Here is a 14,269-nt window from a genome sequence, read left to right as displayed (position 1 = left end):
AACTGAGCTACATCAATGCTTGAAACTCATGCCTCCCTCCCTGATCTCTACTGTGACGTGGTCGTTATTCAGTGAGTTCTTTTGATTAGGTGCATGAAAGCTGCCCTCTTTGGACAGTAAGCACCAAGAAGATAGGAACTGTGGATCCACTCATGAATTCAGAGCATGTAGAGGGTAGAGGTGTAACCCTGTGGTATGATGCAAACATTGTTCTGGCATGTGCAAAGCCTCAGAACTGACAACAGGTGATTGATGATTGATAGATAAATGATAGATAGATAGATAGATAGATAGATGTATGTATGTATGTATGTATGTATGTATGTATGTATGTATGTTATGTTGCGGTACATAATTTAAAAAGATACACCAACCCACGCTATTGCCAGGCCACATGGCATCGGGGGGCTATTTTCATTTCAGTCAGCTGGACTCAACAGACTCTCTGGCCCAGAACTTTCAAAATGTCTCCACTCGACTCCCTGTGTTCACAATTTCTATCCCACACTACTTCCAGCTACTCTCTGGGCCCTGTGGTGATCTCACCGCTATGGCTAGCCTAAGAAGCGATCACTCTTCTAGTTTCCATGGCATTGGGTCGACACCACGCTAGCCCCATTCAGCCTTCCACCCCCTGTGGTTATAGTCACAACTCCCAGTCACCCGCTAAAATCAGAACTCTAGAGGCTTGTAATTTATCAGTCAGATTTATATCAGTAAATTCTCACCCCACAAAACGTCCACCCAATAAACTGGGAGCCAAATAATATAAACTGCCCACCTACGTAGGACAAATTGTCCTGTAAAAATCCATCCCTTATGAATTATTCATAGCTACCCGTGACCACTTAAAGCCACACAGATCTGGGTTGTCTTTCTCTTCCCCATTTTGGTTCTTCTCTCTTTCTCCTCTCTCTCTCTCCCTTCTCCAAAACTCTGCCCCCGCCTTTCTTTTTCACTGCCTAATCACAGGCCTCACCTTATCTTATAGATGACAGATGATAGATAGATAGAATAGACGATAAATAGGTAGATAGATATATAGTTTATAGAAAGATAGGCAATAGAGAAATGATATATAAATTATGTATAATAGATGATAGATACATAGATAATAGATGACAGATGGCAGATAGAAGATAGATGATAGATGATAGATAGATAGATAATAGATAGATGATAGAAGATAGATAGATAGATGATAGATGATACATAGCAGATAGATGATAGATGATAGATAGATAGAAGATAGATGATAGATAGAAGATAGAAGACAGAAGATAGATAGATAGATAGATAGATAGATAGATAGATAGATAGACAGATAGAAGATAGATGATAGATAGAAGATAGGTAGAAGATAGATGATAGATAGATAGATAGAAGATAGATGATAGATAGAAGATAGATAGAAGATAGATGATAGATAGACAGATAGATAGATAGAAGATAGATGATAGAAGATAGATAGATAGATAGAAGATAGATGATAGATAGATAGATAGAAGATAGATGATAGAAGATAGATAGATAGATAGAAGATAGATGATAGATAGATAGAAGATAGATGATAGAAGATAGATAGAAGATAGATGATAGATAGATAGATAGATAGAAGATAGATGATAGAAGATAGATAGATAGAAGATAGATGGGGTTGGGGATTTAGCTCAGTGGTAGAGCACTTGCCTAGCAAGCGCAAGGCCCTGGGTTCGGTCCCCAGCTCCAAAAAAAAGAAAAGAAAAAAAAAAAGAAGATAGATGATAGATAGATAGACAGATAGAAGATAGATGATAGAAGATAGATAGACAGAAGATAGATGATTGATAGATAGATAGACAGAAGATAGATGATAGATAGATAGATAGATAGATAGATAGATAGATAGATAGATAGATAGATAGATAGACAGACGATAGATAGGTGATATACAGATGATGGTTAAACTAATTTCAATAAGAATTTGTTTTAGAGTCGGGTGTGATGCACACCTCTGTAACCCCAGAACTTGGGAGGTAGAACAGGAGAATCAGAAACTCAAGATCCTTCTCAGTGACATAGGAGTGCTCATGGCCAGCCTGCGAAATGCGAGACTCTGTCCCAAAAATATCAAACGCCCACCAAGACCTAAGACAGTTTGGGGAGATGGTCAGCAGGTAGACTGCTTGCCGCTCAGCATGAGGACCTGAGTCCTAGCCATTCACACTCTCTGTGAGGATTGGCTCTGGCAGTACTGGCTGTAATTCCAGGGCTGAGCTGGGGGTGGAGGATGGGACAACCTGGGTACTTCTGAATAGCCATGGAGGGCAGGAGAAAAGGCTGGAAGTTAAGAGCATGCGCTGCTCTTGCAGAGGACGCAGGCTTGATCGCTGCCTCAGGTAGCTCACCGTCTGTAATTCCAACTCCAAGGGGATCTGTCCAGGGGAATCTCTGGCCTCTGTATGAGCCTGTTCATGTGTGCTGATGCCTACAGGCTGACACACATACCTACACATAATCAAATAAACAAATAAACAAATGAAAGGCAAAAAGCAATAGAGGAAGATGCCGGGTGCCCACCTCCTGGTGTCCACATGCCTGGTGAGCCACCTCTGTGCACACACTTGCTCTCAATAAAAGCTGGCTTTACAGGGTTGGGGATTTGGCTCAGTGGCAGAGCACTTGCCTAGGAAGCGCAAGGCCCTGGGTTCGGTCCCCAGCTCCGAAAAAAAGAACCAAAAAAAAAAAAAAAAAAGCTGGCTTTACTTAACCCAACATTTTATCAATATTACCAACCCTATGTGTGATCGATATCGGAACATTGATGGGTTGGCTCATTGTCTTTTTGTTCGCATTGACCCCGAAATCCAGTTTGAGCACTGACTATTCCCTGGAAATACTTGATGTGATTTAGAGTTTGTGGAATTCAAGGGGAGAACAGGTTCGCTCACTCAAGTTGTTTCAAACATCTAAAGATGCTTTGCCAAGCCAAGGTGTATGTTACACACACCTGCAATCCTACTCAGAAATGGTGAGGCTGAGGCAGGAGGACTGAGAATTTGAGGCCAGCCTGTGCTATGAGACCCTAATTAGAAAAAAAAATCTGTTATAGTTGGACACGTGAGTTTTCCACATTTTGGTTTTATTAAAAAGATTTTTGAATGGATCAAGCTGGAGGCCGCTGCATCCTATGCCAAGAAGTGACTTCTGTCTGTGGAGCTCCACCCATTTCCAGTTACAGGACTGGACCCTTGGAGGGCGGGGGTGGGGTGGTTGATGCCCACACAAACCCTGTGACATCCCTCTTGTCTAAGGTGGGGCCCTCACCTCGCTGCTTGATGACGGCCTTAAAGTCACTTCCCTTAGTGACTCATTTCTAAGGAAGGGATGTGGCTGAGGCACAGGGAGACTTCCAAGGCTGGGTCACTCAGTTCACCATGGCCTCCTGTGCCTGATCTTCTGGGTCACACAGGAGAGGAGTCAGCAGCCACATGACAGGCACAGTGGACCAATCCTGAAGTTCTATGTGAAGAGGAACCAGCCAGCAGTGTGTCGGTGTCACACAAGCTAGAGTTACCCAGGAAGAGGAAACTCAACTGAAAAGATGGGTATTTATTAACTAGAAATTGATGGGGGAGCCTACTGTGGGTAGAGCCATCCCAGGGCTGGTGGTCCTGGGTTCTATTAAGAAAGCACCCTGAGGGGTTGGGGATTTAGCTCAGCGGTAGAGCGCTTGCCTATCGAGCACAAGGCCCTGGGTTCGGTCCCCAGCTCCGAAAAAAAAAAAAAAAAAAAGAAAGCACCCTAAGCAAGTAATGAGAAGCTAGCCAGTAAGCAGCATCCCTCCGTGGCCTCGGCATCGGCTCCTGCCTCTGGGTTCCTGCCCTGCTTGAGTTCCTGCCCCGATTTCCTTCAGTGACAGAATGTGGCCTGAAAGTTGGAATATAGCAGCAGAAAGTAACTAAAAGTTAGAACCCAGACCCCACGAAGGCTTCCTAGCACAGCCCCTCCAGGTCACCTCTAGCCTGTAACTTCCTCAGACATCTGAGGTAGGACAACCATCTCTCTTGACCCCAACCTTGTGGCTCCTAAGACTTCCAGGGGAACAGCTAGGGAATGTGTTGTGTAGCTGTGGATGACCAGCATGAGCCAGATCCAGGCTGGGTCCTAAAATGGGGGATTTAAAGGCCACATAAGACTGAGAAGATATCTTGGAGAACATTTAGCTGAAGTTCTAGGTGAAGAGGAACCAGCCAGCGGCCCCCTCAGCAGACCTAATTAGTCTGCTTCAGTAACAAGGTGGCTGCTCAATCAAAGCCACTACAATTGTCTGCTGAGTCCCGGTTGGCCATGTTAGAGACAGTATGAGATGGTTTTCCACCCCTGGAACAGAGACAGCAGGGCATGGGTCTCCAGGATTGTTGATGGTTGCTGTGGGTATAAGGCTGTTTGTGTAATAGGGTATATATTTTCACGTTCCTCCTTCGAGGAATGTCCTCTCTGCCAAGGTTAACGATTTCATGAAGGAAACAGCAGGAGTCTGGGAGGTGAGGATGTATCCACGTCTCAGCAAAATGGTAGAACTCTGTGACCTTCAGGATGGTCCTTAAAGCTGTGGGAAAGAACACCGAAAACTTGAGTTCGAAAATATATAGGGCTAGAGAGATGGCTCAGTGGTTAAGAGCACTCACGGACGGCTCTTGGGTCCCGAGTTCTAATCGCAGCAACCACACGGCGGCTCACAACCATCTGTAATGGGATCTTATGGTTTGTGCTCTGTTTGCTGTCTCTCTCTGAGAATCAAGGGGCTGGGGTCATGGGATGCTGATTCATGGGACAATCAAAAGGGAACCCAGGGTAATGACTGAGTTGACATGTAAATAAAAAGCTAGGGTTTGATCTGCAAGGCAATCCAGAGAGTTTTTAGAATTGCAAGGAAGTTGTCTGGAGCAGAGAGCTGTCTGGAGGTCTCCAGAGAAAGCTTAGAGAGAGCAACCTGGAAAGCTGGCTCAAGCAGAACACAGGCCATCAGCTGGTAACCCATGATTTGACTTCGAATTGCTTGTTTCACTGCTCCCAGACACCCCTTCTCTCAGAATCCCTCTCCAAGCCTAGGCTGGTCCTTGGCTATTGTCCTTCCCCACTAGGGAATTTCCCCTCATCCCCCTCTTCCCCTTCCCCCTCCTCCTCTTTCTCTCCTTGGCCTATCTCCTCCCCCTCCTCCTCTTCTCTTCTCCCTCCTCTTCTTCCTCGTCCCCCTCCTCCTCCTCTTCTTCCTATTTAGGGTATAATACTCAGAGTCTTGAAGGAGAGTCCATCACTTCCGGGCAGCCACAGCAGGAGTTTTCATGAGTGGAAGAGCAGAGTTCCCCCCACACCCCCTATCCTGTTGGTTCCCTCACAGACAACTGGAAAGTGGGCCCTGCTAGAATGTTCTCCATCAACGGGCCGCCACTCTCAAGATTACGCTATTCTCCTATGACTGGCATTGCTTTAGACACGAGGATTCTCTCTGCACGCGCTGTCTGTTTCCGGGGTTTCCTATAGACTTGCACTCACAGAGATCTCAGCTGGGGGATGGGCCGATGCTGGACTGCCCCACTGTGGTTGGTGGAGGCATCTTGGCCAATCAAAGCTTCAAGAACAAAGTGGTCTGGCCTCAGTACAATGAGTCTGGGACAGTGCACCAGTAACCACATGCCTCCGTTTCCTTATCTGTCAAGTGGGGTCACAGTACTTGCACTGGTACTACCGATTAGCCGTGAGCATTCAACCAAGGGGCTTCCTAGAGAAATCCTCAACTCTCAGAAGTGTCACGTCAACATGGCTGTGGCTAGGGCACAGACTGCGACTGTCTGAAAGAGAACTTCCACAAACAAGGCTGTCTGCTCAGAATCATGGAGAACCTGGACACGCAGACCTCTCGAAAACACAGGTGCAACCATGAAACTAAGTTGAGTTTCAACACAAAAAAATAAAAAATAAATTCTCGCCGGAGGCTCTTGTAGCTTTTGCCCCAGCCCCTGTAATATTTCCACATCTTTTTTTTTTTTTTTTTTTTTTTTTTGTTAATGGCTTGGGGGTTTCGGCGCTGTTTTGCTCAGCCACGCGGGGAAATGTTTAATGAATCCTGTGAATATTCATTAATACTTTCTGATGGGGGAGGCCCTGCTGCCGTCCAGCGGGTCTCTGAGCACCAGGGTGGGGAGAGCAGCGCACCTCCTGATTGGCGAGATTTGTTTTCCATTCTGGTTGCCCTATTTTCTGAGACCTCAGGGGGCTCGCAAGGCCAAGCAGGGAGGCAGAGCTGTTTCCCTGCTTGGTCTCCATAGGCTCAGAAAGGAGTTCTAGAAAGCCAGGCTGTGAAGCAGAAGATACAGAAAACCTGCATCCCCTGCACCTGTGCTCTGTGCTCCGCGCAGCAGGCTCCTGACCCTGCATCCTGCACCCATGCGCACCGCAGGAGGCTCTGGACCCTGTATCTTATGCCCACCTCCCACCTGGTGTTCTGTGCTCTGTGCAGCAGGCTCCTGATCCTGCATCCTGCGCCCTTGCTGCATCCACAGCAGGCTCCTTGGACACACCACTACATACAGACATTGGCGGGGGAACCAAGACGGATGAGAACTGACACAAAGGCCCCCTCACAAGAGAGTGGACGATTGAGAATATTCACTACAGATCGCTATACAGGAAAGAATGTGAATGACCCGGCACGAGGAATTAAAATGGTTGATTTTTTCAGTTGAGTTAAAACCCATACGTCACAGGTAGCTCTCCAGTACACTTGTGCAATGCAACGGTTTTTTAGCATATTCACAAGACTGTGCAATCATCCTTGTTGTCTAATTCTGGAATATTCTGTCATTGTTACTTCTCCTTTTGGTCTACACCGTAGCTCCAGGAAACCTCTAATCAACTTTCTGTGTATTCGGGACATTTGCAGTGAATAGAAACGGCGACGTATGCTTTCTGTCTGGATCCTTTTGCTTAGCACAACTTCGAGACTCATTTATGTCATAGCATCATCCATACTTTATTCTGTTCTGTTCCATGACCAAATAATGTCCCACTGTGTCGATGTACCACATTCTATGCGTCCGCCCATCGGTGGGCGCTTGGACTTTTATCCCCTTTTGACCAGAAATAAAATACACCGTGGCTCTCCTTCTCCTCTTGCTAGGTCACTTTCTTCTTGGAAAGCCAGTCGCCATATTGTGAGGATGCTCAAGCAAGCCTGTGGAGAGGACCAAACCATGAGGAACTGAGACCCCGCCCACAACCCCACCCCCGGAAATAGCTCTGAAAGGCGCCATCTTGTTGGGAAAGGGTATGCTAGCCCCATTCAGCTTTGGTAACTGCAGCTGCATGTTTACCGCAACCTTCAGCTGAGTAGCTCCAGCAGGACTAATTCCCAGAGACACGTTTGCTGTGAGGAAATGCTCAGTTTGGGGGTAACTAGTTACATAGGAACACATCACTTAAATGGAAGGGATGTATCCTCTCGTAGGACAAGCTCCTTCTGGGAGGAGATTCCTGGATGGTTAATATCCTCAGCAACCTGTCTCTTCCTTTCCCCTATGCTGCCTTCTTGAGCGTGCTAATTTTTGTCTTCCCTTCATGATTGCAAAGTGGCTGCCACAACTCCAACCATCACTTCCCCATACAGCCACACCGACAGGAAAAGGGAAAACACCTTCCGGCAAGGCCCCTACTAGACTTCCCCATATATCTCATTGGTGAGGGTGTGTTACAAAGACCCACCCACACCAGACACTCCCACGGGAAAGGGACTACTGTGACTGGCTTGCACCTCAGAAAGTGCAGATATATGCCACTGGGTTCCCCTACAAGAGAATCTACCCCGATGAGGGCAGCTCTAGAGAGCCTAGAGTCTGACCTCTAACTCCCTGTATGAACCAAGGCTCTAGAGGATCAGCGCAGCCAGGATGGACCGGCAGAGGGGGCGGGATCTACTATTTTGGCTTACATAATAATGTCTGTCTTACCCTGGCAGCTAGGAAAAGGAAAAATACCTTGCAGCTCATTTTATCTTTGTACCCTTGTGGGATGGATGCTGCCTAGGTCCCTTTATCCACCATCGAAGCTGAGACTGACTAGGGGGGTCCAATTGTAATAGCAGGCAGTGCTGGTGGGCATTGGGGGATGCTGTACAATGTAGGCATTCAAAGAAGATGTTTCATGGCACATGCCTTGAGTATCTGCTGTGTAAGAGATGTATTTACATCTTATTTGAGTGTCCCAGAAGGGACAATGAGTTTGGGGTGGTGGTGGGGGTGGTGTGTGTGTGTGTGTGTGTGTGTGTGTGTATGCGTGTGCGCACGTGTGTACAAACATGCTAGAAGGTAACTTGTATGGTCCACCTTGCATTTTGAAACAGGGTCTCTCACTGAACGTAGAGCTTCCCCACTGGGCTGGGCAGGCTGCAGTGAGCACCAAGGATCCTCCCCGCCTCCTCAACCTTACCCCCCTACCCCGCTCTTCTCCTCCTCAGAACTGGGAATGGGGTCTGGGGAATTGAACTTGCACCCTCATGTTTGCAAGGCAAACACTTTACCAGCTGAGCTATCTCCCAGCCATCTTTTGGGGTAGGTTCTCTGACACCTTTGGTAGCCTGGGGACAGGTTAAGGACACGGTTACTATTCTCAACAGGTAGCCTGCTGACCTCAGGGCTGACCCCTTGACGTCACTGTCTCCCAGATGGAGCAGAAGCATCCCTAATATTGTGGTCCACAGAATCTCAGCTTCGTTACTTAACTCCGTGGCCGTCATTGAATCATCTCCTCCCCGAGCCTCAGTTTCCCCAAGTCTTAAGCAGAGTGTAAGTAACATCTACCCTGGAAACACTGTGTTCTTGGCTTTGCTTTTTGAGAGATTTTAATAAAAAGAAAAGCCATTTAAAGTCAGACTCACACCTATGACTCCAGCAGACTCTTAATTAATTATCACAGGAAGCCTGGCTGGCTGGCATTTATCTCTGATCTCCGTCTTTACAGAAATCATAAATCTGGCCTGATTACCACCTCGTGCACGGATTCTTCCCGAGGAGTCACAGCCTCTCTCTCTTTTATCTGTTCTCTAAAATACGATCCAATTTATAAAATCTTTGACTTACAGCTCGGCTGGAAACCCAGCTGGTGTATAAAACGATGCGCGCCGCATCCGGATCCTGCCTGCGCCATTGGCCCCCACGAGGCTGGGACCTTCCCCACAGTCGAGGGTACTGTCAGTGAGTCACCCAGACTGGATGCAGTTAGCATTCCCATCGTCCTGTTTGAACATCTAATTCCCAACGCCCAGGAGGGAAGGGAGGCCGGAGAATAAAGAGTGTCAACACCTTCTTTACCACCTTCCACCCTCCCAGTGTGGGCGGCTTAGCAACAGTTGCTCTTGTGGAATCCCCTCAAGGCACAGATCGGTGATCTTCACCCTCAGTTTCCCCAGCTGCAAAGTGGGGAGAGATTCTTTGCCAAGCACAATTCATAGCCCGGGCTCGGGAAAGTACCTGGCTCACCTTTGTAGACTCTGAGATTATGTATTTGTCTGCGTCACTCGCTAAGAACTCTGAGCGATTCTTGTGTGGCCAACGGAAATGGGACAGAAACGGGATGGGGGTTGGGTGAGTGGGTGGCTCAGTGAGTAAAGTGCTTGTCTTGGAAGATGAGGACGTGAGTCTGATCCCTCCCCAGCACCAATATTTAAAAAGCTCGGTGTGGTGGCTTGTGTACGAAAATGCGATTTCAGGAAAGTAGACTTAGGGGGCTCCCTGGGGTTCCCTAGTAGCCAGTGTAGCTTAACTGATAAATTCCAGACTAATGAGAGATACTGCCTCAAAGGAGTAGACAGACACATAATGTCACTCTTACCCACGTGTATTTTTTTTTATTTTATATATACATGTACATTATTTAAATATACATTTTGCATGCATACATATACATTATATACATATGCATTATACAGTATACATACGCATACACATATACAATTTTTTTTCAAGACCGGGTTTCTCTGTGTAACCTTGGCAGTTCTGGACTCACTCTGTAGACCACGATGTCCTTGAACTCAGAGATCTGCCTGCCTCTGCTTCCTGAGTCTTAAAGGCCTTGCCCCATCACATCTGACTCTGTTTTATATTCTTTAAATTTAATTCGTATTCACTCACTCGATTATTTTTTGGGGAAAGGCAGGGTGTGCACTCACATGAAGGCGAGAGAACAATTTGCACAAGTCAGTTATGAGGTTTGGCGGCAAGCAACTTACTTAGTGAACCATCTTGCTGGCCTTGGCGTTTTATTAATTCATTTTTGAGACAGGGCCTCAAGTAGTCCAGGCTAGCCTCTACCTCAACAAGTAACGATAGATGACCGTGAGCTCCTGATCCTCCTGCCTCCACCTCTAAAGTCCTGAGATCGAAAGTGTAAAACCACAGGCAGCTGCAATTTCACACACTTACAGAATAGAGAAATGTCTACAGTCAAATTAGATCAGCGGTTGCTTAGGGCTGAAAGGACGGAGGGTTGGAGATTGGGGGAAAGTATAAAAATGTCAAAATGTCATGACTGTCTCTCTCCAACCCACTGAGACACCTGCAGACAGGCATGCCCCTGGAATGACAAAACACACACACACACACACACACACACACACACACACACACACACACACACGATGCCCACCAAGGTTAGGTAGATAAGCCTGCAGGATGAAAGGCAGGGTGAGTCTGTCTCAGCCTGAGGGAGGATATTAACCAAGCACCAGGGGCCTGTGGGGGTGAGGCGATACTGGGGTAACCCAAAGCCTCAGCACTGAACATCCAGGAATCAATCCCTGTCTGTGTGTGGCTTGGCTTTGTCTAACCTGCACAATTCTGCTAGTCTCTGCACACCTCAAGGGAAGCCCTCCTCTAATCAGGATGCTATTCTTACTCGGTGTAGTGTGCCTTCCTTCCTCTTTCATGGTGGGACACAACCTCTTGACCCAGCAGTTGCTCACTGCCTCGGAATCTCCTTCTCTTTGGCTCTCTTCTCTGTCTCTTTCCACACATCTCCCTTGGGCCATCAGAGAGGCTCTGCGAGATACTGCCCAGCCAAGCTGGAGCCCTGGGCTGAAAACACCACCCTGCCCCTGCTTAGAGCCCTCTGTGTTCCGGGCTTACTCCAAGCCTTGACAATCCTTAGCCTTGGCTCTGCAGATCCTCTTAAGTGAGGATGAACTCCCTTGTCTTGAGGGAACTGGGTGATTGCCAAAGGAGACGGGCCATGAAATACAGTTCCCCGGCCAGTGGAAGGAGGGCTGTAGATTTGTGCTGCCTCATTCCCAATTCCAGGCTGTCCCTCTGCTTTTCTCTGTTGGCCAGAGGGCTCCCCCTCTTGCTCATCAAGATTCACAGTATCTGCTTAAAGACCCGAGTTCTGATCCCAGAACCTGTCTGAAATGCCAGCTTGCTCTCGTGAACATCTATGACCCCAGAAGTGAGGGATTGAAGACTGTTGGATCCTTGGGTAGAAGGAGAAAACACACATACATTAAAAAAAAAAAAAAAAAAAAAAGAGGGCTGTGAGAGATGGCTCAGCGGTTAAGGGCACTGACCGCTCTTCCAGAGGTCCTGAGTTCAAATCCCAGCAACCACATGGTGGCTCACAACCATCTGTAATGAGATCTGATGCCCTCTTCTGGTGTGTCTGAAGACAGCTACAGTGTACTTATAAATAAATAAATCTTTAAAAAAAAAGGGGGGGGGGGTTGGGGATTTAGCTCAGTGGTACAGCGCTTGCCTAGGAAGCGCAAGGCCCTGGGTTCAGTCCCCAGCTCCGAAAAAAAGAAAAGAAAAAAAAAAAAAAGATAGTTAAACCCAGGTAGCACAAACCTTTAATACTAGCACTTGGAATTCAAGGCCAACCTGGTCTACATAGCAAATTCCAGGCCATCTGGCCTACATAGCGAGACCCTGTCTCAGGAAACAAGCAAACAAACACACCTTTCTTTCAACCTGATTTTTTTTTTTTTTTGGTTCTTTTTTTTTTTTTTTTTTCCGGAGCTGGGGACCGAACCCAGGGCCTTGCACTTCCTAGGCAAGCGCTCTACCACTGAGCTAAATCCCCAACCCCTCAACCTGATTTTTAAAAAAAGTTTCTTTTTATCTTTTGAGATTATAAAGCAATTACATCATCTCCCACTCCTTTCCTTCCTCCTTCCAAACCCTCCAATCAATGTATTATGCCCCTTGCTCCCTTTCAAATTCATGGTGTCTGTTTTCTTTTTTCTTTAATTGTTGACACATAGGACTTGTGTGTGTGTGTGTGTGTGTGTGTGTGTTCCTAAACACAGCCTCAGCCTAATTCTTATGCAATATATGTAGTATGAATAAAATCGGAACTGACCTGCTTAAAGCAATACGCAAAAACAGACGTTCTCAGGAGAAGAGTAGGCTTGGGCACTGCAGGACTCCTTCCTCTTTCGGCTGCGGCAGGGCTGGACTACATTTCCCAGCCTCCTTTGCAAGGATACAGCCACATGACCCACCTCTACCCAATGAATGTGCATGGAAGTGATAGCCTGGGGAACATTTCCAGGCTTGACTCATAAAGCCTTGTCCCCATGCAGGCTAATGGTGAAGGGGTGGAGGCTGAGAGGTGGGCACCGCCGTGAGCTGGAGGATCCACTGAAAGCGACCTGGCAAACAGGGGCACCCATCTGGAATTTTACCAAGTGTGGGGTAAATTTTACCCACTGTGGTATTGGGTCATAGGCACTTGGAAGTCCATTTGTCACAGCAGATGGCATTGGCTTATCTAATGGTCTGGGCTGCTTGTCTCAGGGCCCCTTTATGAGTTCGGGGTCTTCCAAGGAGCCCGGTGGGAACCCAGCCAGTACGATGGATGGCCTGGGTTTAAGGACCTCCATCCATCCCTCCCTGAGAAAGGAGGGAGGGTGCTCCTGCTCTCAGCTCGTGAGCGGATGTAGTGAGATAATGCATTGTGGACGCTCCCGGGGCTTGGCGAAAGGCATTTCAGACGTGAGTTATATTTAGTTATGAACAGCATTTCTGTATGTTGCTTCCAAGCCGTCTGCAGCCAAGTCTCTCTCCAGTGGCCACTCCGCGCGAACCAAGGAAGCACTGAGGCAGTAAATCTGAAGATTCAACCCCTCACTACCTCCTCCAGGCTTGGTTGAGCCTCTGTCCCCAGAGCAACAGACCCCCACCCGGCCAGCAGGATGAATATGCTTGGCTATTTTAAAACAGACAGGGAATAAGCTCCCCTTTTCCCAAGAAATATGTATCATTCCCACCTCTATATTCACTTTCGATTAAAAAAAAAAAATCAGCCGAGAAATATCTGCTCTCTCTCCTCTAAACTGGGAAATGGGAGTTATTTGGGTTGTACCTTTGTGAGACAGGGTTTCTCTGTGTATTCCTGGCTGCCCTTGAACTCACTCGGTAGACCAGGCTGGCCTCGAATTCAGAGATCTGCCTGCCTTTGCCTCTCGAGTGGAGTGTGGGATTAAAAGTGTGTGCCTCCGCTTTTTGGCCCTTTGTTTGTTTTAATGACTTGTGTACTGGCTGGTTTAGTGTCCCAACTTGACTTAAGCTAGAGTCATTAGAAAGGAAGGGGCCTCAGTTGAAGAAATGAGATCCAGCTGTAAGGCATTTCTCAATTAGTGATTGATGGGGAAAGGCCCCTCCCACTGTGGGTGGGGCCATCTCAGGGCCGTTGGTCCTGGTTTCTATAGGCTGAGCAAATCATGGAGAGCAAGCCAGTAAACAGCATCCTCCATGGATTCTGTCTGATCAGCTCCTGCCTCCAGGTTCCTGCCCTGCTTGAGTTCCTGTCCTGACTTCCTTTAATGGTAAACAGTGATGTGGAAGTGTAAACCAGAAAACCCCTTTCCTCCCAACTTGCTTAAAAACCATAACTAAGACAACTTTTATGTTCTTGAGGATGTGGGATGAATGATGAACTTAAAGGGATATTTATTATTATTGTTGTTGTTGTTGTTAGTGTTCTAATGTGTATGCGCCTGTTTCTGTGTTCATATGTGCTTTCATGGTGCAAAGACAGGCGCTGATCACTGACATTCAGGTTAAGACGAGGCAGAGAGGGACAGAGAGAGACAGCCAGCTAGAGTTACGACATACACACCACACCCATCTTTAATGAAGGTTCTGAGGATCTCAGTTCAGGACCTCCTCATTATAAAGTGAATTCAAGACTGAGAGCTATATCCCAGCTTTCTACTTTATTATATTTGAGACAAGGTCCAATG

General features: G+C 47.1%; 1 long non-coding RNA gene across 2 annotated transcripts; it reads right to left on the bottom strand.

Moving 5' to 3' along the window:
- Window positions 1–6,697: 6,697 nt before the first annotated feature.
- On the bottom strand, window positions 6,698–12,482 carry LOC102553129 (uncharacterized). 2 transcript variants are annotated; one of them, XR_015634370.1, is made up of 2 exons: window positions 12,385–12,482; window positions 6,698–7,216 (listed from the first exon to the last, which is right to left on the bottom strand). It is a non-coding gene; the product is annotated as an uncharacterized LOC102553129 (long non-coding RNA). The 2 variants fall into 2 exon arrangements; XR_015634371.1 differs by lacking the exon at window positions 12,385–12,482 and adding an exon at window positions 9,117–9,534.
- Between the last annotated feature and the right edge of the window lie 1,787 nt (window positions 12,483–14,269).

The sequence above is a fragment of the Rattus norvegicus genome, chromosome 12 (genome assembly GCF_021556685.1).
Source record: "Rattus norvegicus strain SHRSP/BbbUtx chromosome 12, alternate assembly SHRSP_T2T, whole genome shotgun sequence".
Taxonomy (NCBI): domain Eukaryota; kingdom Metazoa; phylum Chordata; class Mammalia; order Rodentia; family Muridae; genus Rattus; species Rattus norvegicus.
Note: the sequence above shows the minus strand (reverse complement) of the source record. Positions and strands in the feature narration are given on the sequence as shown.